Source organism: Molossus molossus, unplaced genomic scaffold (assembly GCF_014108415.1).
Source record: "Molossus molossus isolate mMolMol1 unplaced genomic scaffold, mMolMol1.p scaffold_m16_p_7, whole genome shotgun sequence".
NCBI classification, from domain to species: domain Eukaryota; kingdom Metazoa; phylum Chordata; class Mammalia; order Chiroptera; family Molossidae; genus Molossus; species Molossus molossus.
Window position 1 is genome coordinate 6,469,995 of NW_023425401.1, and position 24,439 is coordinate 6,494,433.

A 24,439-nucleotide genomic window follows, 5' to 3' on the forward strand; every position below is an offset into this window, starting at 1 on the left:
AACAAACACACCAGCCTCTTAAAGCAGCTTTAAAACAACCCACCGAAGTCTCACCTCAAAATTTCAAACCAGGTTGCCAAAAACGAAGGCAAGTAAAAGATGCCACGCGCCGTCGGCCTCCTGGAGGTGGCGCTCTGAGGGTGACGGAGTTAATTAGTGCCTACAGAATGCCGCGTGTGAGCTCATCCGAAAAGTCATGCTCGGCACACAGTATTTATAGCAGATCCGAGGCGTGCACGGTGTTCGACATTCTCTTTTCAAATAAGGGACTTCAGAAAGTCGTGGGCACCCGCCCCGGCCGCGCCCGCCGCCGAAGGGCAGGGCAGGCTCCGGGCGCGGGCCGGGCAGGCGCGCGTGCAGGCGCAGGTGCCGGGGGCGGCCGCGGCGCTGGCAGCGGCGGGAGGCGAGCGCGGGCTCGGGATCCCTGCAGATGCACACCGAGCCCCGGCCAGCAGGAGGAAGGAAGAGGAAGTGAGAGCAGCGGCAGCCGGCGGCGCAGCGCCGGCCGACCGGAGTGTAAGTGCGTGTGCTCCGCGCGCTGGCGGCCGGCGATGGGCACGGGGTAGAGGCAGACCACCCACCCGGCCGCGGCTCCGGCAGGGCCACAGAGCCTCCGCCCCTCCCGCGGTCCCGGTCGCCAGGGCTCTGTTCGCGGGGAGCCCTCGCCGCCGCCGCCGCCGTCCTGCGACCCCGGGCAGGTTCGTAAAGTTTCCTGGGCTGGCGGCGCGCCCCGACTCGCTGACCTCGGCTCGGCCAGGGCGGGAGCTGGGGCCAGGGCAAGGAGGAGGCGTCCTGCCCGGGGGGACTCTGGTCGCCGCGGAGACACTTTTATTTCCTCCCTGTGGGCTCCGCCGCGGGCGGGTGGCCGCGGCGCTCTGCGGGGTGACGGCTGCGGGCGCGCCGGGGCGCTCAGCAGTTGGGGAAGTCTGGCAGGAGGGGGCGGGGGAGTGGGAGCGCAGGGCAGGGGCCCGGGATGGAGCGAAGGGCCCGGGGCCCGGGAACCCGCAGAGATTTCGGCCGAGGCCGGCTGGAGGGGCCGCCGGCGGACTGCGCTGCTGGCGCTGGGGGTGGGGGCCGGGGGAGTGTGGGGCTGGGGGCTTGGGGACCCGAGAGACTGCCGGGGAGAAGGAACCGGCGGCGCGGACTCCCAGCTCTCCCGGCACTGGCGGACAGGAGGGAACTCCCAGCGAGCTCTGGGAGGGCGGTGATGGGCTGGCTGGAGGGATGGAGGGCCCGAGGGACGGGGGGGCGGCAGCTGGAGCCCGGGGACCACTGTTAGCAAATACCCGCCTCCCGGGACCCGCCGACGTCCCCACTGGGACCCGGAGAGATACTGGGGGGCTTCGATGGGACAGACCAGCATCCGAGAGGGGGCGCACCGGGCGCGCCTTCAGAGAAGGGGGCAGCGGAGCCCTGGGGGCCCTAAAACCGGAGCGGAGAGGGGCGGCAGAGGTCGCTGGAGTAGCTTTGAGGAAGAGGAAATACAGAGCTCAGCCGGCCTGGGGGGGGAGGGGGGCGTGCGTGTGTTTGGGGTTGGGAAGTCCGTGTTGGGCCGCGGGAGCGCGCGAGGGTGGTGAGTCGTGTGTGTGTGTGTGTGTGTGTGTGTGTGTGTGTGTGTGTGTGACCATTTGCTTGAAAGGGGCTCGGGAGCCAGAGGCTCCCCGCTGAGTGGCCCTCTGCCTCTTGAGGGCCTTTTGAAGTTGGCAGCTTTCTGCTGGGGTTGGTGGTGTTAGGACCTACATTGACCTAAAGCCAAAAGGCTTGGCCCCCAGTAGCCAATACTGACCAGGCTCTGGGGGCCCCTGGACAGCTCCGGAGACTCTCTCGCGGAGCATATTTTGTGATGTCCTGTGTGCACCGACCATGCGACTCCTAACACCGCTGGCCTGAGTGACGTGGACCTAATTAATTATATTTATGATTTTAGAGAACCTAAGACAAGGGTTTCTGCAGAAGCCGTGGGCTTCCCATGTAGAGCTACCAGTGACTTGGGGGTTTGGGGAGTGAAATAAGTTGTCTATAAAGGATAAGTAATTAACTACGAAATGTATTTATGTAGCAACTCTTTGAGGGTAACTTTGGAATCTGGAGGCACTCAGACAGGAAAGACTGGCTGGCAGCAGCTCTTAGGAAGGGCGTCCTCTGGTCGTGATTTTCCATGTTATGTCACTTCCAGACCTACTTCCACGGTTGTTTCAGGGATTATTGTCCCCTAGTTTACAGAACTGGGGATGGTGCATTAGAAGGGCACAGCCTCTCTGCTCGTGTAGCTGACTCTTTCCCGTAGAACAGACCTTCTGAACCTCTGCTCTGTGTTGTGGAACATTTCCTTTCTCTCCAGCACTGTGGTTAAATGTGCATGTTGCCTTCTTTCCTACTGCATTTATTACTCAAAGAGTTTTTTAAAATTAGATGTGCTGGTTGTCTTCTTGGGAAATTGTGAGGGAATTACCTGGAGTATTGGAACCGTGCAAGGGGGATGGTGTCAGGGGAGAAGGAGATGTGGGAGATGCTTGGTGGGTGTCAGGGAGGGGCGGGCTGGGAGGCAAATCCAGAACTGGGTCTGGTGGAACTGAGAACCTGGAGCAGCTACTGGGCAACAGGGTGGGTGGTCCTATTGATGGCCATGTCCACCAGCTCCCCCTTCTCATGTCTCATCTCTCTGCCCTTCTTAACTGTAGCCACTCTGAGTGCCTCATGTTCCTCTTTTCCAGCAAATTCTCTCCCCAGGACCTTTGCACATGTCTTTTTGCACAAGGAGCTTTTCCCTACATGTCCAGGTGGCTTACTGCCTGGCTTCCTTGAAGTCTCTGCCCAGTGTCAGCTTACAGGAGGCCTTCCCTGAATACTTAATATAAAATAGCAGCTTGCCACTCCCTGGTTCTCTCAAGTTACTCAATTTTCCCTCTTACTACTTAATGCCCGCTGCATTATATATTGATTTGTTTGATTATTGTGTGTCTTCCCCTATTAGATGGAAGTTCCATGAGGGCAGGGATCTTGTCTTGTGTACAGGTCCAGAACCTAGACTGATTCCCAGCATTGTAGGTGCTCAATAAATACTTGTTGATGGACTGAATAAGAGATGCTTATTATGGGAGAGGCTCACCAGGGAAGTCAGCAGAATACTGTAGCATCAGCAGCAAGTAAGAAGCCCAGATAACAGACTTTTGCTTTTTCTCCTCCGTGCCCTTCCCTGGGACCAGCTGCTCTTCTTGCAGACCCCTGTTTAGCTTTGAGTAGACCCTCCCCTTAGAATTTCAGCCCGAAGAAAAGAACAGAGAGGTGGTTCCCTGGGAGAGCGGTAAACAGGTACAGATTGTTAATAACATGTAATCACTTCAGATCTGGTGTTTGTCTCATCACTCTGCTGAAGAAAGTCTTTTCAAAGTGTGTGTTGCTTTAGTGGAGGAAACACCCCTACGAAGGAGGCCGGCACTGTATCCCATTTGGCTCTCCCAGCAGGTGGAAGTGAGGGCAGAGGAGGAGAGGAGAGGAGAGAGAAAGGAGAGGGACAGAAAGAGACGGCAGATGCAGGGAGAAGAGCGAAATGCCCAGGAGAACAAGGGAAGGGAGAAAACAGATGAGGGGCTTCCACAGCGCTGCTAAATCTGAAGCATTTTGTTAAATTACAGTGTTGAGATAGGACAATACTTAAGTGTTGAAAGTAATTCACCCCCTGTGGGTGTGAGTAGGTGGGGAGAGGTGGAGGAAAAGGGCTTTGAAGCCCTTGCAAAGAGGATGTGGCCGGGGCATGCCCAGGAGCGCAAGGGTTTGCACATTTTGCTTATGTTAGCCTCTTTCTTAGCACCGAAGGTCTGGAGGTAATTGTTCCCATGGAGGACTTTCCCCGTTCGAGTTGAAGACAGTAGGTACCCTTCAGGTTTTTCACTGAAGCCTGCAACCACTTTTTCATGCCTGCAACCATCCAAGTGGATAGTTTGGCTTATATGACATTCATTCTGTTGAAGTTGAAAAAGGTGGGGAGTTGCTAAACCCTGTTCATTTCAAAGCCTCAAGTGTTCGCCCTGATTACGAAACTCCAGTTCTGCTTCCTTCCAGCAGCTGGTCCAGTGTGTCTGAAGCCGAGGGCTGCAGTCAGGAGTGGATCGTGATGTCCGTTTATTAGGCCCAGACCAGCAGTTTAAAACATGAATGAGAAGAGACTACAATGGAAAATAGTGTTTCCGAATATGGACATCGAATCTTTTTTTTTTTTTCTCTCTCTTTTAAAGGACATCAGATCTTAATGCCAAGAGTTATTGCTTCATATGGGTTATAATTTTTAAAAAGTCTGTATTAATAATGTGGAAGGCCTTAGGAATCTACCTTTTAAACCAATTTGCAAGAGAGTCTAATGAAAGTGCTTCACAGCTCCATACTTCAAGAAATACTTACCCGACTTCCCGCCCTTACAAAAAGCTATTGGTTTTATCTCCTGCAAGAGATGTTGTTTCCAAATGTCGAATCAGATGCCGTCAATGCAACAGCCGTTGACTTAACTTTGAAATGCTCCCGTTTCCAGAAGCTGGTGGCGTGTGAGGCCCTGGTGCTGCCATCCTGGCGAAACTGGAAATCCACGTGGCATGGGTGTCGCTTGAGGGACATGGAGAAGCAGTTCCTCCATTTGTGATAACTCTCTAGCCTTACTTAGAATAAAAAGGCGGCATATACTTTTTGCTGGCCAGTTTCTAATGTAGAGCTTTGGAGGTCTTGGAAACTTTGCTCAACTTTTTGTTTCATGCTTTCCACCTAGTATCACCCCACCTGCACGATTTTATTACTTTTCAGAGTTTTGCAAAGACAGTAGTAATGTCTTCGGGTGGCAGGCACACTGCTGTGCTGCAGAATTAGATTAACCCTGTAGCTGACCCGGGCTGGGGAATGGCCAACCAAGGAAGAAGGAGGCTGAACTTCAGCGCTGTCCCAAACGTAAGGACCTTGAAGGCCGACCCTCCCGGAGACAGTGTGGCCCCTGTGAAATGGCGGTGGCCTTGGAAGCGCTGGGATCTGCCCCGCAAGGCGTTTCTAGGTGCAGCAGAGCCAGCCTGGACGCACAGTGCACACGCCGCCGCAGCGTTCAGCTTGCCGGGTAATCCAGGGGGTCTGGGTGCAAACAGTCGGAACTTACTGATAATAACCAGAACGGAAGCCTGTGAAACACCAGCATGAGCCATGGTGCAGTTAGCTTGTGATTAGCACTGTTCTCTGAACTTTAGCAGGATATGAGCAAGGACCCTTTGGGCAGGGTTTCGTCACTGGTCTAAGGTGGGCGAACAGCAGAGTGTCTGGTAGGAACCCGGGTGGGAGAAGGGATGCTGGCTCATCAAACAGAATTAACCGCAGCAGCCAGCGGCGGAGTGCTGAGTAGGGAAATTAGTCACATGTATAAATAGAAGACGAGTTTGTCGTCAGTGCTCTAGGCCCCCCCACAAGCCCCGACTTCCAGAATCTGAGCAACATTTATTCTTGGAAGCTCGGTTTCAGGAATCGAGGCTACAGCCTTGGCTAGTTTCACGTGGACAGTTCATGCAGGGAACAAAGCACTCCTCAGTGGGGCGCTCTGGAAGCCTGTGACTTGCTGGACTGCAGCCTTGCTCTGTGTCAGGTGCGTTGTCCCTGCTGGATAAGGAGCAGTGTTCGAGGGCACCAAGATCAGGCGAGCCCTGGTTGGACGTGGCCCCAGGGGGCTTGGAGTCACAGCATCTATGGGACATTTTTCTCCTTGTGCAGACTGCTGACTTCCGTCCTCCTGGTGTGCTGGTTGGGGATGAAGGGAAATGCCAATATAGTACTGCTACTCAATGTTATAGATGTGCCTGAGTGGAATGAAATGCCACCAGGGTATCTGGAAAGTAAGTCTGAGCCAACAACGGCTTCTCTACTCTTTTTCCTGATATTTCTTTTCTGCGGATTGCGGCACCCGTGTTGGTTACTTCCTCCTCTTGTTGGTTTTCCTGGACTGTCCTGGTCTGAGGCCAGGACCCGCCTGCTGAGCTGCGGTGCACCCAGGAGGCCTTTCACCCCTGTGTGCCCGGGGTTGCCATGGCACCCAGAGATGTGCCTGCTGCCACTGAGGCCCAGGTTTTCCGAGCTGGTGCCTGCTTTGAGGTATCTCCTCCCGAAGTTGACCTTCTGAGCCTCGAGAATTGGTGGAGACTTCTCTCAGGGACAGCATGCCCGTCACCCAAGCTAATGTCAACGGAGCATATAAGCTAGAATGCAATTTGTGAATCGAAAAAGAGAACGTTGTTTGCCAAGGAGAATAGACACATACTCTTCAGCCAACGCTTTTTTCTGTGGATGAGTCATGGTGAAAGCAAAACTTTGGGACCGTTTTGGGGGGGAATGAGCTGGGGTGAGGGAATCCACCGAGTAGACTGTTTCCGGTGGCCATGCGTTTGCTCCTTTCCCTGTCCCGGAGATTAAGACCAACTCGGGGAGCCAGAGACGGCCGTCGTAAACCAGGCTACCGATGCTGTTCTTTTCTCCTTGCGAGCTGCTGCCCATTTTATGTTGACCCTTTATTTCGGGCAGTCTTAACCTCAGCATTTTCCCCTTTGGGGGCTGGATAGTTCTCTGCTGTGGGGCTGTCTGTGCATTGTAGGATGTTTATTAACATCTCTGGCCTCTACCCACGAGATGCCAGAGCAGCACCAGCTGTGATCATTGAAAATGTCTGCAAATATCGCACTGTTCTGGGAGGAGGGGCCGCCCCTCCTCCCCGGGCGAGACCTTGCTAAGTTAGACAGTCCTGTGCCGTCAGACGGGCCAGCCCTTTGGCGACAGTTACAAGGGCCCCGGTTTTCTCTTCGCTGGTCATTCCTCAGACTCTGTGGTCTAGTCACAGACGGACGGTCTCGCCCTTTATGTTCATTTCTTCCCTCTAGCTCTCCAGATTTCCTCTCTAGCTCCTTCCCCCCTGTATTGCAGGTGTCTTCCTAACCCAAATTGGTTTCAGGTTCTGATGTCATGTGTGTTTCTTCCTGGCCTTCCGTGGCCCCAGAGGACCGTACACCGAGTGACTGCACGTCTCGGTTCCCCCCTGGGTCTCGCGTTCTGAGACGCTGGTTCCTGCAGTAACTGCAACCTGTATGTGAGTGAGTGCGATAAACGTGGGGGGCAGGCAGGTGACCAGGCGCGGGGCGGTCATGCAGGGGCGCTGTCCCAGGATCAGGACTGAGAGGCAGGGGGAGGTGCTTGCTCTCTCCTTGCACCGTGCACCTTGGCTGTCTGCAGAGTGGATATCGATCTTCCCTTTAGTGTGACCAGGACACTGTAGCGGGTCCGGGGGGAAGCTTGAAGGTACTGCCGTACCGGAAGTCCTTTCCTGCTCTGTCCCTTGGATTTCCGTCCCATCGCACGGCGTTCACCTTCTCACGTGATCATCTGTCAGCCTGTGCTCGCCCGCTCGGACATGCGGAGCAGCGTCTCGTGGCTGGAGCAGGTGGACATGCTGCTGGCTGGTGTCCTCGCGGCGTCTCCCTGAGGCACAGCCCCGCGGTGACCCTCCGCCCTTCCTTCCGCCCTTTGTGACTCTGCTGGTCCGAGCTGGCGCTCAGAGCCGCGTCTGTGCTCTGGGCCGCGGCTGGCGGCACTGCTCAGCTCTGTTTTCCAGGCTGCTGCACACAATTAGCCTGCATCTCGACGCGCAGTACATTTCCAAATCCTTTTCTTTTTCTGTTGTTAGGCTTTTAAACCCGAAAGCAGAGTCACAGCTGGCTTAGCGCTGGGCCCTCAGAAGGCGTGTGGCCGGGGCGGCAAGCTGGCCAGGGGCCTTGGGGTAGAGGGCATGTGTTTGGCTGAGTGAAGAACGAATTCCAGCAACACCCCGTCGACTGGTTTGTACTTGCTCCTGCCCGCTCTCCCCCTGCCCTGCCTGCCACCTTCAGGGAACGTCACGGGGGACCCCAGCCCTCGTGACCCCAGCTGTGGGCACCCCCTGAGCTGGGACTGAGCTCTCAGACACTGAGGTTTGGGGGACGGGATTGAATCTTTCATACGCTAGATAGTGTGTGCTGCGTGCGCGTGTGGGGCAGGAAGCCACGTGCACACACGTGCGCCCCCATGATGCGTCTCCCCTGGAAATGAAGGGCCTGCACAGGCAAAGAAACTACGGTCTCAGCTTCTCAGTCCTGTGCTCTCCAGGGCTGGTCACTTTTACAGCCAGTCAACACAGACCACACTAACCCCGAACTTTTCATCCAAGAGGGAGCATGTCTCCATCATCTCACTGTCCTGCCAGCAGGAGAGCCCCACTCGCCAGAGCCACGCCCTCACTTACGGCCCATCCATTCATCGAGAGTCAGAGAACGTTTGTCTGGAGGCATGAGCGAAAGGTACTACAAAGCTTTATTAATTGTCGTAGTTTTTAAAAAAGATGTGTGATCTACACTTGAAGGGCATATAAATATTTTCATATTGAAATATGGCTGGGCCCACAGCACCCAGTATAATCCTTTACTCGTTCATTCATTCATTCTGCAGCCATTTATTTTTCATGGATTTTAGAGAGAAGAGAGAGAGAGAGAGACAGAGGGCGAGAGAAACATCAAGTTGTTGTTCCACTTATTGATGCATTCACTGGTCGATGCTTGTATGTGCCCTGACCGGGGATCAAGCTCGACACCTTGGTGTGTTAGGACAGTGCTCCAACCAGCTGAGCTACCCAGCCAGGGCTCAGACACTTGGATCACATTTTATGTCCCATAGACAAGGCACTTGCCAGACATAATAAGAGTCTCTTTTTATGGGAAACGAAACTCTATGGGAGGCAGACCCGTTAATGGTCCAAATGGAGCGTGATGCATATATGTTCGGAGTGTTTGCAGGTCACAGAAGGAGTTAGCAGTGACGTGACTTTGAGGAAGGTCTCAGGTGTTAGTGTCAGAGGGAAACGCATGGTGTCTGCAGGGCACGCAGCAGTCAGGGTAGTGGGACGAAAGTCTGAAACAGGCCTTGCGTCAACTCTTCCGGAAGCCAAGCATTTGATTGAGCGGACAGGAAAGCCAAAGGGTTTTAGGAGAAAAAGGCAGACCTGAAATCCAGAGAGAAGCGTAACTCCCCAGGCAACATGGGGGACAGGTTAGCCGGCACAGAGAGGGAGGGGTGAAGGCCGGTGGAGCCGTGAGCGCCTGCCTCCTGGGCTCCTCGGATGAGCGCACAGTCTTGGTCCAGGGCGTGAGTAAGTAAAGCCACGTGCTTGCAATGGAAACGCAACTTGAGGACAGGTAGCTCCGGCCCACCTGCCGCCCTGGGTCATGGACCAGGGCCCTCCTGTACCGAGACGACTTCCGGAGACGCCCCCCCACCCCAACCAGCTGGAGCAAGTTCCAGGAAAAGGTTGACACTGCTGAAAACAATGACAAGGTGGTGGCTGCTTGGCTTTGGGGAAAACGGAAAAGGGGGCGTCGTCGAGGTTTAAGGCTAAATAAATACATACTCGTCGGATGAGGGTTCAGGTGTCTGTTTGACTCTGTGGGCTGGTCGCCCCAGAATAAGCCTTCTCAGCCTCACTTTTCACACCTGTGAAGAGGAGGTGCTATGAGTCTCTGCCTCTCGGGGTTGCCGAGGTAACCGAGGGCCATAGTGATTGTAGACCTGGAAGGTATTTACTGTCGTCACCGTGTTATCGTTACCAATCCGGCGCTTTCTGTTCAGGTTCTTTAATTCAAATATCTTGCTAAAACTATTTAAACACATGCATTTGTTATTTCATCTTCTTTAAGAAGCCGAGGTAATTCCTCCTCAAATCTTGACTGCACAGTTTGATTTGTGCATTTTTTTCCTCAAGAATCCGGGAGAAGTAAGCGGCTGAAACAAAGGTCAGGAAAAATTACCATCGATCGTGAATTAAAAGATCTGACATAATGAATCACGTTAGCGACTTGCAGCCCGCAAATAAAATCTCCTGTAAATAGAGCTCTATTCCCCATCCGTCGGAACCAGCCTGGGATTTTACTGTTTCATCGTTGCTATTTTCCGTGGGGTAGAGCGAGCGGAGGTTGCACGTCGGGCTGTCCTTTTCCTGAGTGCCGGCTTCCTGGGGCTGTTTGCACATGTACAGTGAGAGACCCCCAGTTTGTTGAGTAAAAGTGGGGGAGCATTTGACAGGATGTAACTCAGTGGCTGGGTTTCATGCGATCGTGTTGCTCATTGAAGAAGCTCAGTGGTTTCAAGAACGCTTTTTGAATCATTTAGAATCTTCTGGTAAGTTAGGGGACAATTGAAATGTCCATTGGTGGGTGCAAAGTGTTAATTTTCTTCTTTAACCCGAGCCTATATACCAGTTTAAAACATTGTCTGGAGATAAAAAACATAAAAGTAGGATGACTCTAGTTCTGAGTGTACAGACCCGCCATAATAAATACGTTGTCCTGTTATTCATGGAAGTGGAATTTTGGGGGTGCCATGAGGTAAAGAGTTTCCTGAGGCCCCCACCAGAGGATGGGGTTTCATGGAAAGCTTTGTTGATGGTGTAAAATTAAGGGGGCTTCCCTCCAAGGTCCCATGCCTCTGTCCTGCCATGGAGGAAATATAGTCTTGTTTCAGCAGGACCAGAATTCAGGCCAGTGCCCAGTTTCCGCTCCTGCTGACGTCCAGTCCAGCTTCCTGCGCGTGGAGTCCGCGTGGCCACGGGTCATGGGACTGCCCAAGCCACATGGAGAGAGGGCGGGGGCACACAGCGCGGCCGGGTCACGAAGCAAGGACAGGGACAGGGGCGAGCTTCTGTGTTCACCTGGGATTAGTATTCTCAGGCTTGGGGGGAACCCGAAGCTTAAACTAATTCATCAGCTCCCCCATTTTCCAGGGCTGGCATTGGGGTCTGCCCCTAGCCAACCCACTGTTCCCCAGGCTAGACTGACAGGCAAGCCCCTTTGCTACGTCACCCCAACTTCACGGATCCCCAGGGATCTGCAGGGAATGGACCAGTGGTTCCCTAGGGCTGTAGCTTCTTAGGGAAGCTGCCCAGATGACCCTGCTTATAATGTCTGACCTCCCCTTTGCCTCTTCCCCTTATTAACGTGAACTAGCTGATTACGATAACAGTCCCAGCATTGTGCCAACGTTCACTTTCGAAAGCATCCCAGGTGAGACACTGCGTTGTCTGGCCACCCAAGCAGAAGCCACGCATCTCCACCCCCAGCTTCCTGTCTGCTGTCCCAGCCGTGTGGGTGCCTTTTCTCTTTCATGCTCCTTCAGGAAGGCACAGCTGGCTGACAGGTTCCCCCGCTCATTAAGCAGTAGCTCCTGGACCTGTCACTGGGTAATGGCTTTTATGGAGTGGGTCGGAAAAAGTAAGCCTCCACATAGACACCAAACTGCCACGAAGCATGGGCAGAGAGAAGTGTGCCACGTGGACACTTCTTCCGATGGTGCTTTGAACGTGGCCCAGGCCCTCCCAACTCCATTCCCGGAGTCACCAGAAATCACTTACCTAATCACTGTATGCAAATCATGTTTGGTAGCTGACAAATGACACACTATCTTCTCCCAAGAAAGGGATAAGAATGGATTGTTCACCTGCTGGCTTGTCGGTGGGGTGGCCCTGCCTCTTCGCTGTGTTAGGATCCGTGTGTCACTTTAAATAGGGTCCAGTGTTACGGAAACATTCAAAGACCCGACAAAGATTGACATAGTGAAATACAGATTTACACTAAATCGCCGGAGAGTTCCATTCAGACCAGACGATATGTCAGTTTAACAGTGACTCAGACGAATGAGTTCACCTGAGCCCATCCTACAGATGAGGACGTCACACGTCAAGGCGGGTGCCTGACACCACGTACATCCGAGCGGACCACTGACTTCTGCCGCACCCCGGATGCCACGCTCCCCTGCTGCCAAGTCTCCCTCGCTCTGCCAAGTTCATTTTTGCCTCAGTTGATGCTGACACCTTGGAGTGTTGTGTTGAGCGGAGGCTGCTTGGTGAAGGGTTGAGGACGATTTGCTGGGAGAGCTTCGTCTCAGCAGCATGTGAGGGAGCACGGTCAGGGCAGCAGACCAGCTGTGACCGGAGCCGGGGCACCCCCAACAAGGTGGCAGGGTGGAGGGCAGGGTGGTGCCTTCATTTCTGTCCCCACGATACACCGTCCCCCAGCAGTAGAGTTTGTGTTGTAATTATCGCTGACTTGTATAGGGCTGTTTGAAATCTTTTCAAATACTCTGCTAATAATCTTAGCTTTTGAACGTGCCCCATAAAATGGTCTAAGAATTGACACCCGGAGCCTAGAACGATAGGTCACATGAAGGTGTAAAAAATATAAGTAGTCGTGGTGAAAGTCCCCAGGCAGTTTTTATTTCCACATTTATCTTTCAGATAATGAACAGGCTTTAGGTAGTTCTCATAACGAGATCAATGCAGGGCCCAGAGAAATGGCAGTTTTAATGTTGAATGTCACCCTTCTTTCAAATCCAGGCATTGCATTATAAAGCGTTGGGCTCATCCATTTGAAGCATTGAGTGCAAAAGAACATGTCTAGTGTCATGTGCCGGGGAAGGAAACCACCATAGAACTTGAATCTTCAGGGTGTAGAGACCCCGGAGTCTTTGACTTCTTGGGGGGTCAGGGTGCATTTCAAATTCTCGAGGGCTGCTGGGAGTCTGAATTTGCCTCCGGTGTTTGCTTTTGAAAGACTTTTATTCATTTGTTCATCCACAGATATTCACTGAGCACCTACTAGGTATGGTGGGAGGTATACAAGGTGATACAGGTGATCCATACATAATCGTGATTCTTCTTCCTAGGAAACAGAATAGACCTGTTGCTGATTTTGTGGGCTACTTAGACACGGGTGAAGGAACTGTGCATCGATCAAAAGGTCACACAGGTCGGGGGGGCATTTAAACTGTGCCAGGGCCGTGGGGGAAGGACCGATGCTGGGAGGGCATAACCAGGGGGTTAACATACTCGGGGAGGTTAGGGAAGGGGGAGAATGGGTTTCACTGTGGAAGGAGGAGACCCTGCAGGTGACTGGCATAAGTGAAGGTCACGTGAAGGGCAGACCTGGATGTTGAAGGAGCCGAAGACCTGAGTGCCCAGGACAGCGAGCCCTCCAGGCCATGACCGGACTGGGAGGGCTCGCGGGGCCATGGGTCTGGGCTTTATCGACGCGCCGGGGGAAACCACCAAAGCATGTTACCCGAGGGAGCGATGTGATCGGGTGTGCGCTGTGCAGGGCTCTTCAGTGTGTACATGTCACATCATTTCCAATTGGTCGCAATGTGTTTCCACTATTACTGCTTTTCGAATCTGACGATTTCTAAGAGTCCGTGCAGCCACTAGTGTCTTCTTCAGGTTTTAAGGAGCAGTTGAACCACGTGATTTAGCTTGGGCATCGGAGGCACTTAAGAATGATGAAGTACCTAGTTCTGTGGTCCTTAGACTTCAAAATGCCTGAGAATCGCTGGGGACCCAGACACCGCCTTTTGACGAGTCTCTCAGGTGGTTCTGATGCTGAGTGGCCCCGATTCCACTTTGAAAAGCATCGTCCTAGAAAAGTGCTAAGGAGAGAAAAGGGAATTACAGACCTCAAGGTGACCCGCGATCTGGCAGCCAGCAGAGGACGGCACCTCTTTACAGCCCGGGTTTGAACTTGGACCTCCTCTGCCGAGACTGGAGGGCTTCTCTGCCGGTGCACTTGGAATGACGCCAAGTCCTCCGGGGTCCTTCTAAAGTGTTTCCCAATCCTTTCCTCTGCAGCTGCTGCCTCAGATCTGTGGCTTACTCCGTCTGTGTCTCTGATGTTTCCCTTTCCATTTTGTCGCCATTTAATGAGAATCCTTCGATAGGAGTCCCGAGTGAGGTCATGAGGCCGAGAGGCAGTGGGGGACCCGGTGCACAAGGTGTCTGCTTACTTCGCCCTGGAGCAGGAGACAGCGGGATGCCCAGGGGACAGACCAGTCCATGGCCACCATATGATTTTCGGACAGAAAGGGCTGGGACACCACGGGGTTCATTTTGGAGGCATCGCCTTTAGCTCCCCCATTCTCTGGGGTTCTTTTAAAATTCTGCTCAGAAAGTGACTGGGAGGAAGAGTGTGCAGGGCTCACAGCCATTCCCCAGTGTGTGTAAGAGCCCAGAATTCCTGCTCAGGTGAAATCAGGTGGAAGTGAAATTATAGGCAAAGTCGGAGTAGAAAAGAAGTCACAGAAGAGGCATCAGGCGATCTGGTGGGTGAGAAGAGAGAGCCAAGTCCTCTGGACACACATTCCCCAGCCAACAAGGCACAGATCAGTAGTCACCTCCTCTGGGAGCCTTCCTTGATTTCCTGGGCCCCTCCCTGGACACACGAGCGCCTCTCTGTGTGGCATGCAGCCTGTCGCCTTACACTGCGTGGCACGTGGCTTTCCCTCGAGCAGACTGGAGGTCCGACGGCAGGCCCTCCCAGTGCCGAGCCCACAGCGGGCTCTCGATCAGTGTTGGCAGGAAGAAGGCCTGTTACACATGTTCTTGAGCACAGTCCTTCTCCGGTCTTTCAAAACGGCCTTTGGAAGGGACACGTGGCCGAGGGATGCGTGGCATGTAACTCTCACCGTACTCGTTTTCCTGAAGACGGCCCCACCGGAGGTCCCTGGGACTGAGGCGTGGGCCCGACCAGTCTCAGATGTGGCGAGGCCGATGCCCCCGGCTGTGCAGGACCCTAACCCTGCGGTGGCCATGGTCACAGCTGTCCTGCCACTCCACTGTGCCCAACGCTGCCCTGGATGTAATGAACTTTCCGGAGGAGGAAACAGACATTCTGTCATCGCACGCCTGTCTGCAGAGGTGTTCATTCCTCGTGTGCCTACTTATAATTCTCCCCTAGTCCCCCAGAAGCTGATGGTGCAGAGATGCTAGCAGACCTTCTGTGGCAGGATGTGGAAAACATTCTTGGGTAAACGCTCGGCGCCTTGTCCACGGTTGGTTCTGCCTGTGTCGAACCTGGACAGCATGCTTCTCTCCTTCCCCACCAGGGCCTGTGGGCAGCCTGGTCCGCGAGACACACGCGGGGGGCTGGGGTCCTCGCCACCTGCGTGGTTACCCACATCTCATTTATTACACGGTGAGAGCCGGGCCTTGATCACTTCTGCTTCTAGGCTATAATTGCACATTATTGTTCAAGCAGCTATCAAGGGTTTCGGCTAGCAATTGAAACTTGATAGGTGTCCTGGCTCTTCCCTGTTGGAACGATTTCTCCTGATGTTCAAGTGCTAAGCTGAGCTCATTTCTTTTAAGCCAGAGAGCTCCCAGGCAGCAAACTCCAAGCGTGGGGGTCCGGACCCCGCCTGGAAGCGGAGGGCGCACGGGCCTGGGGGACGGCACTCGCGGGCCTTCTACAGCTCCTTCCTCCCGATAAAGTAACCAAGTGATTGCTTGTTTCCCCAGTTTCTGCGATTGTCTATTCCAATTATGCTTTCTGGAGCTGGGGTTACAACCACAGGCCGGGGTTGGGGACCCCTGGACAGGTCTGAGCTAAAACGCCATCAGTCACCTGAATTACATGAGGACCTACTCTGTGTGGTGACATCTGGGGTCTCATGGAGTTAGAGACAGTTCAGAACCAGTGCCCAGTAGTCCCCAAAAGGTCTGATTCTTTCCTTTTCCCCAGGGGACAGTCTCCCTAGCGAAAGGCTGCAGGTCCCTCTGGGTGAGGCTGGGCAAAAAGTCAACAGTAGACATTTGGGGCAGTGGACCTTCTTCGGGGTGTGCCTTCAAGGGGATCAGCTTCCCTCCCTTTAAGGAGTTCTGGGCCCATAAACTGGTTCAGGTCTGGGGACTGATGGAAGGGAAGGGACTCAGTTTTTTATGATTCAGGTCTGACTTTTGTTCCTTTGACACAAGTTTTCTGCTGCTACAGGTCAAGTAGGAATTTGGTGGCTTCCTGTCGTTTGGTTTCTGAAGACACCGCGCTTAGCCAGGTGTCACCGGTGTGGTGTGTGCGAATGCGGCTCTTCTGATTGCTGCTTTGACTCTGCTGCTGCTGCTGCAGCCTTGTGTGGAAAGGGCGGGAACAGAGCCCCTGCCTGGCGGGGGGCCAGCCCCTCCCGCTGCCCTGGGTGTCTCTCTGAGCTGTGTTCGGGGGAGTGACTGAGGCAGGTTCTGCACGGATCAAGGTTGAAATCACTCATCACCCTAGTCCAAAATCACGAGGTTCTCGTACCTTCCCTTTCCTCTTGTATAAATTGAAAAGGTGTCCATGTGTCGTCACAACACAATGAAAAACGTGCTGAGATCAGAGGTACGGTCGAGATGAAAGGACGTGGTGCCTGTGAGCGGGTCCTGCAAACTGTTTGAGGCCATCGGTCAGGGGAAGGGGCAGTCAGGAGTCCCAGGATGCACCGTCCCGAGAGCGCCCTGTATCCTTCGCCTTGCTGGTCACTCCGAAACCCATGCTCGCTGTCAGCTTTGGCAGGGGAAATGCCGTCAGAGCCCTGGCCAGTTTGGCTCCGCGGTTAGAGCCTCGGCCCGAGGACCAAAGAGTTGAGAGTTCGGTTCTGGTCAAGGGCGTGGACCTCGGTTGTGGTTTGGTCCTTGGTTCCGGTCAGGGTCGTGCGGGAGGCAACCAATCGATGTGTCTCTCTCACAGCGATGTTTCTCTCTCTCCCTCCCTCCCTCTGACTCTATCTGAAGATAAATGAAAAAATATCCTCGGGTGAGGATTAAAAAAAAATGTCATTAGAATAGGTTAGGTCTACAGAAAAATTTCACGACATTTTCTGTTCTCTGCGTTATGGCTTAAATGTCAAGTTCGCTCTCCAGTCCTGGTTCCTGGTCCTTATTTTTCTCTCTTGAGAGAAACGAATGTGTGTCTGGGAATAGCTGACCTCTTTTAGTACTTTCCTGTTGTTGTGGGGAGTCCTGTTTGCGGGCCCTGTTTGTAGACTGTATTTGTTAACTGACTTCCAGCGCCCTGTGGGGAAGGCGATGGAACGGAGTGGCTGCCCCCTCGGGGGTGGCCAAGCAGACACGCCCGGAATGCAGTGCGGCCCGCACCCCCTGCAGACACCAGCCACTGGCTGTTGGCCTGTGAGCCCTGCAGGCTCTGGGGGTCCAGGCACGGCATTCGAGAACCACGAGGCCATGGTCGCAGTCCCGGGGCTGACGCTGACTGTCATCTGTGCCCCGCTCCATGGCCTCTGTTTTCTTAGCTGTAGATGCAGAGGGAGGGTTCGTCGTGATGGGATGGAGCCAGGGGAGAATCCATGGACCCGCCAGCTGCTTCAGGATCATCACTTCAGCCAGTAAACAAATTAGCATCTGGGCCCTCCACCCCAGAAATTCTGATTCTGGGTGGGCTCTGGCCTCTGTTCTCATCCAGAGACGCCCGGCTCCAGCTAACTGTGATACGGAGCTCCTTTGGGGAGGCCCTGGATGACTTCTCAGCCCTCTTCTTCCCTGCAGAGTCCTTCTTCACCCTTTGCAGCCAGTGCCCTCTTCAGTGTCTCCTTCCGAGAGCCTCTGAGTCCTGACTGGCCCTCTGCGGAATGGGTTCATGCCTCTGTGCGAAAACAAGCAAACAAACAAACAAACAAACAAACACACACACACTCGTCAGCTGTGCTTGTTTACTTTGCTGTCTCCCGCACTGGCCCCGGAGCTCTGGAACCTGATGACGCTACCACACTGGTCTCTGCCTCCTCCGTGCCCGGCCCGCTGCTTGGCATGGAGATGACGGCTTTTGGAGACGATGGGGAGTTTTGGAAGATGGGACAGGATGTGGAGGGTGTCGCTGAAACTGAAGACCAGCCCTTGTCTCTGCCTAGTGGCACCTCTAGGAAATAGTTAAGGGATGTTTCAAACAAATCTCTCCAACGTATTTGGGATTTCCCATGGAGTTATTTAATCTATGTGGGCCCCTTTCTCCCAATATTCGACTGTTACAGAGCTGTATTCCATCCTTTGGCCTTCAGCCCCCCCCCCCCCCCTCCCAGGATGTACGTGGAATCACAGAAGTGTGGGGAGGACGATGAGTGGGAAGCCAGCAGTTTAAACTCAGGTGTTTTGCAAATTCAAGCACTTCCCAAGTATTATTTGGAATTCCCCCTCTATACCTCCTCCCTTCCCCAACTGAAAAAGACAACCAGCCGTACGCGTGCCCCTGCTGGGCGGGATGGACCCCGGTGAGGGAAGGGAAGTTATTTCCTGGTTGCCCTCGCACCTCCCACTGGCAGAGTTTGGGGGGTGCCAGCCCACAGTGTTGGCATCACCGAGCTACTCCTGCTGCCGAGGCTGCATTTACGGTAAACACGTTTGGCCGGGATGGGGGAGGCCGGAGGGAGAAAGGTCACACTTCGCCACATGCGCTGTACGTCCCGGCTTTCCCTCTGCTTCTGGAGGGAGCACAGAGCGCTGACTAAAGAGCTGAAAGCTCTTCTGCGCGGCGATTAATTTGCGCATTTTTCTAACTTCATCTGTTGGGTCTTTGAATTTTTGGAAACAAAGTCCGAAACATATTTCCTGGGGGTCTTTCCCCTGTGCCCCTTCATTTCATTGTTCTGATCTTCGGGGGACATAGAGCCTTGGAAAAGACCCAGTGTTATCAAAGGAAATGTCGCCGCAGGGTTCGGGGGTGCCATGGCTGTGACAGGCTCTAAAAAGGGCAACGTGGTTCCCTGGTCCTGCCCGGTCCCCGGCCGCGCCACTGTCCCGTTGAGGCCAGACTGCCACGAAGCAGCGTGGCCGGACTCTGCAGCCTCGAGCCAAAAGGCCTGTGAGGAGTGATTTCCATATTCGTACAGTTTTACTATTTGGGGACAGGCCGTACCGTGTTCCAGGTGCCGAAAGTGACCACTCAGTGTTTTTTAATTAAGTGCTATTTTAGCTTCAAAAATACTTTATTTTTTATGGACTGCTTTGTGCCTTTGACCCAGTTCTCTTCCCTGGGATGTGTGTTCTAAGGAGATGAGGTTTATCACATGAATAATACCTGGGATAGTAATTCCTTTCAGATGAAATCACTGACACCCCCCCACCACCACCTGTGCGCGTGCGCGCGCGCACACACACACACACACACACACGTGCGTGCGCGCTCACTCCCGAGCATGCAGGCTTCCTGTCAGTAAAATGCCTTTGGAGTCCACGGGGATCCTCTCCCCTGGTTGGCAGGAGGCAGAGTCTGCAGAGGCCTGTGGGACTCAGCTGGTGCCGCCCAGGCCCCGACCTGGCTGAGCTGGGCACTGGCCTTTCTGCCCCTTACTGCTGGACTGTCTGCACACAGTGGGTGTGCCAGGAAGGAGGGCCTGGCCGAGTGGGCACTGGCCTTTATGCCCCTTTCTGCTGGACCGTCTGCGCACGGTGGGTGTGCCAGGACGGAGGGCCTGGCCGAGCCGGGTACTGGTCTTTCTGCTGGACCGTCTGTGCACGGTGGGTGTGCCAGGACGGAGGGCCTGGCCGAGTGGGCACTGGCCTTTCTGCTCCTTTCTGCTGGACCGTCTGTGCACGGTGGGTGTGCCAGGACGGAGGGCCTGGCCGAGTGGGCACTGGCCTTTCTGCCCCTTTCTGCTGGACCGTCTGCGCACGGTGGGTGTGCCAGGACGGAGGGCCTGGCTGAACCGGGCACTGGCCTTTCTGCTCCTTTCTGCTGGACCGTCTGCGCACGGTGGGTGTGCCAGGACGGAGGGCCTGGCCGAGTGGGCACTGGCCTTTCTGCCCCTTTCTGCTGGACCGTCTGCGCACAGTGGGTGTGCCAGGAAGGAGGGCCTGGCCGAGCCGGGTACTGGCCTTTCTGCCCCTTTCTGCTGGACCGTCTGCACACGGTGGGTGTGCCAGGAAGGAGGGCCTAGCCGAGCCGGGCACTGGCCTTTCTGCTCCTTTCTGCTGGACCGTCTGCGCACAGTGGGTGTGCCAGGAAGGAGGGCCTGGCCGAGCCGGGCACTGGCCTTTCTGCCCCTTTCTGCTGGACCGTCTGCACACGGTGGGTGTGCCAGGAAGGAGGGCCTAGCCGAGCCGGGCACTGGCCTTTCTGCTCCTTTCTGCTGGACCGTCTGCGCACGGTGGGTGTGCCAGGAAGGAGGGCCTGGCCGAGCCGGGCACTGGCCTTTCTGCCCCTTTCTGCTGGACCGACTGCACACGGTGGGTGTGCCAGGAAGGAGGGCCTGGCCGAGCCGGGCACTGGCCTTTCTGCCCCTTTCTGCTGGACCGTCTGCACACGGTGGGTGTGCCAGGAAGGAGGGCCTAGCCGAGCCGGGCACTGGCCTTTCTGCTCCTTTCTGCTGGACCGTCTGCGCACGGTGGGTGTGCCAGGAAGGTGGGTGTGCCAGGACGGAGGGCACAGGCCCTGCCGAAAGGGGAGCCTGCCGTCCTCAGAAGTTAGCTGTCAGCAGCCGTCTCCCCCGACTGTCATTTGCTGCAGCCCGGAAATGAAGACGTGACAGTTAGGAAAGGGGCTTGAGCATAATTGCAGCTAAAAGTAAAAGCATCAGAGCGAAGCCGTTCCAGGCGACCTCTCGCTTCCATTCACGAGGAGGGCGGAGTGGCGGGGTCCGCACGATGCTCACGGGACAGTGGTGTCTGTCCTCGTCCTCAGTGCTTTATTTATGACCCCCACCCCGCTCTTTATGTTTGGCCGCCTCCTAGAGGCCCTGGTTTCACTGACACTACACTGGGGTGATCTGGGACACATTTTCAGCGTTGGTCCCTGCCTGCCCGGGTGAGGTGACTAAGGGTTATTTCGTCTGAGGGGCACAGGTCTTTAACATGTGCTCTGCCTGGGGGCCGGGTGCACAGGTGCCCTTGTTCTTGGCTGGGTGCCGTCATGCCCCTTAGGTGCTTTTTGTGAGTTTTAGTTTTAGAATATGAAAAAGTCTTAGCCCCAAACGTATCGTTTTTATTTTATTTATTTTTTCCCATCACCATTTATCCCCTCCAAGCCCTCCTCCACCTCCACGGCCCCCTTCCTGCCCCCTACCCTGCCCCCCACAATCATCACACCCAAAACACATCTTTTTTTTTTTTTAATCCTCACCCAAGAACATTTTCTTATTTTTTGTTCAGATAGAGTGGGAGGGAGGGAGCGGAAGAGAGAGAAAGAGAGAAACATTGACGTGAAAGGGACACATCGAGTGGCTGCCACCCACACGACCCAACCAGGGCCAGGGACAAACTTCAACCGAAGTACATGCCCTTAGCGGGAACCAAGGGTCTCTCTGGACCGCAGGCTGATGCTGTAACCGCTGATCCAAACCGGCCAGGGCCCAAAACACCTCTTTAAAAATGTCTCCCCACCTCTCAGCGAAGGTGGCTCATTCTGAGCTGCCATTTTTTTTTTTTTTTCCTGTAAATTGAAGTGCGGAATAGTTGTCCATTTGGGCAAACTGTTTTCTTCCAAATAAGTACACACATCGATTTGCTTGGCAGAGAAAAAGAGTTGAAATATCGCAAGTTGGGAGACTTCTAAATGCCACTCTTGCTTTGGGAGTCGCTGAGCTCATCCCGTGCCCTTGGTCATCTCTGACTTCCAGCAGGGCAAGCGGTTCGAGTCTGGCTCCTCAAATGGACCCTTTGATGGTCTGAACCATGATGCTTCCTTGAGGTTGGCATTTGCAAAGGTTAGTTTGTGATTTTCATTGTTGTTGTTAATCCTGACCTGAGGATACGTTTCCATTGATTTTAGACAGAGTGGAAGGGAGGAAGGGGAGAGAGATACACATCGACTGGCTGCCTCCTGCACGACTCCACCCGGGGCCGGCGATCGAACCTGCAACCCAGGTATGTGCCCTTGACTGGGAACCAAACCGAGACCCTTCAGTCCTCAGGCTAACACTCGATTACCGCTGAGCCCAACTGGCCAGGACGGCTTGTGATCTTTGATCAGGAGCGAAGAGAAAGAATGTTTGCTTGAAAGGGTCTTGGAGACCCTAAGTTAACGTTTCCCAGGGTGTGGGACTGAAGACGAGTTAGGTGTCCAGGCTGGCTTTTAAAACAGATTTCAGTAATTATTTATTCACTTCAACGCGTCTCAGAAAAAGTATAACGAGCACATCAAACCCATGATTTCACGTGTTTTCTTGCTTAGTGTGAGATGAAGATGAAGACTCCTCAGAGAAATAGCGGGTGTAATAGGACTGAGAAAGGAGCAACCTGCACTGGGTCTGTGGCAGGGCTAGAGAGGCAGCGACCTGCCAAGGTTGGCCCAGTGGTCACCTTGAGACTGGAATCCAAACAACGGCGTCACACGTGTGAACGGTGACAAGGACAGCTAGCTTAATTATTGAGTGTTTGCTATGGGATGCAAAGTGATCTATATTGCTGTCTCGTTTACTTCTCACTACAGTCCTTTGCGTTAACAACTACTAATACACGGAAACTGAGTTCAGAGAAGGTGAGTAATTTATCCCAGGTCACAGAGCCAGAAAAAGACAGGGCCGAAGGGAAGGGGGACCACACATCCTGCTCTCTTAAGTCCATGAGAATGGTTAAGGGCAAAGAAGGCCTTGGGGAAGGGTCCTTTTGTTAGGAGATTCAAAGGCCTAGGAGCAAATATTTATCAAGAACTTAAAAAGTGTGCTGAACCGCTCAGCACCAGGGACCCAGAGGCGTGCCTGCAGACTTGTGGATTCAGGGTTCACAGGACTTTTCTAGGGAAATTCTCTGTATACATGAGCATGTGAAATGCTGAGCCTGCAGCCAGAAATCTGTCTGTCTGTTTTCTGCAGTACTGATGGCTTCCAAACTCAGTGAACCACAGGTTCCCCTTTTTTCCCAGGAAAAGCTGGTATGTCTTGCGGAACCCCTATTCCCTGTAGACCCCCTTGGGATTCCACCTCATTCTCTGAACTGATTTTACTCATGAGAAATCTGAGGTCCATTATGACTTGGCCAAAGTCAAAACTCGCTGTTGGGAGACTGCGTCATTCATTCATTAAGTTAAGAGATGTGACCCCAGCGCCCCCCTGGGTGCAGGCATTGGGGAACTGGGGTAGAGCAGGGTCAAGACAGACGTTACAGAAAACACATCAGTACTTCTAGGTGATGGTGTATCTGTGAAAAGTAGAGACCCTCACTTCCCTGCGTCTACTCAGGACAGAAGCAGGCCTTTTTCATCTGTTTCCTCATTTCTAGTGTGGACAGGGGCAGGAATGCAGCTTTCATGGATATTTGTGGAGTAAATGAATGAGTTTTGGGGGGGTACCTTTCCTATTCTATTTCAATTTGGCCAATTAAAAAAGTGCTGTCCGTGTAGGTGTGTCTGGTGTGTAATACACACCCACATTTAAAATCAACGGTTAAACACGGTGTTCTGGGAGGTCCCCAGATAAGTAGGTGTCTCGGTGACCTCTGTTAAGAATTTCAGTTCGCAATGGCATTGACCTGAGATAGCTGTTAGGAGACAGGTTATTTATGACAGAAGTCACATTTGAAAATCATCTCGGTAAGTTTCTCAGCATTGCTAAATTGTTTCATTGGCTAGAATTTCCAGATCACATCTGGTTTTTGATTCCTGGGCTTTGGCCACGTTGCTCAAGTGCCAGAATCTCGAGGCTCTGCCCGAATTCCGGCCTCTGCAGATTCCTGAGGGGTCCAGGTTTGTGCAGACAGAACAGGGGAGACAGAATCTCAGCGGATGGCCACTGCGTTAGAGGGAACTACCCGCGGTACCGGGCAACCTGTCCGCCTGGTGTCTGAGCTGCGTGGCACACGGGGGCCGCCCAGGGCGCTGCCCGCGAGCACGGAGAGGCTAGTGGAAGATGTCTGCTGCTTTGCACTGGCTTCTCAGGCACACAGAAAAGGGCTAATGTGAGTCCAGTACGAGGGGTTCCAGTACCAGGGGTCTGTGCGTCTCCTGGCCAGAGCTTCTGAGCTGCCCAGGTGATCAGCACTGGTAGGAAAGACCGAGAAAGTCAGCAAAGCAGACGGCTTTTCCGTGCGCGTGTCTCCTTCCCGAAGGCGTCTGACTGAGGAAAACCATTCTTCTCTGGAGGAAATGACCAGCTGATGCTGAATGTGCACGGCTCCCTCCAGTTTGCTTTGTCGTCCAGGGCAGGGGAGAAGTGCCGTGCTGGACCCTGCTCCATGTCCCCCGGGGGCTCCCTGCTTCCGAGGACCCCACCCATGCGGTTCATGGATCAGCCCCCAGCAGGGCCCTCAGCACACCCAGCACCTCATCCCAAGCAGAGCGCTTCGGTCAGGAGAAGGGTCGCCTTGATTTCAGAGAGGGCTGTCTCCGTGATTAGAAATGCAGTCTCTCTGACACAGGGCACCTTTATCATTTAAAATACAGCGAAATAACGCGGACAACATCTGTCAAGTTCATTTCCAGATTTCTTGTGGAAATCGAGGTTTCCTCCAGAGCGCCTTTGCCTCAGAAGCAATTGTTTATCTCATTCGACATGGCTTTATGGATTACAGCAGAATCAGACATTTATTTCTGGGAAAAGAGGGAAAGTACTTACATAAAAAGTTTAGGAGTTGGAATAAGTGTTTCAGAAGTGAAATAAGACGGAGAGCTGTGAGTTT

General features: G+C 53.9%; 1 protein-coding gene across 2 annotated transcripts in view; it reads left to right on the forward strand.

Moving 5' to 3' along the window:
• Positions 1 to 427: 427 nt before the first annotated feature.
• Positions 428 to 24,439, forward strand: part of ELMO1 (engulfment and cell motility 1) — a 457,757-nt gene continuing 433,745 nt past the window's right edge. The window contains exon 1 of one of the 2 annotated variants that reach the window (XM_036247227.1): positions 428 to 516. The gene's annotated coding sequence lies outside the window, so the exon portion shown is untranslated. Of the gene's footprint in view, positions 517 to 680; positions 699 to 24,439 lie in introns of those variants that run through there. The other variant, XM_036247228.1, reaches the window with a different exon arrangement.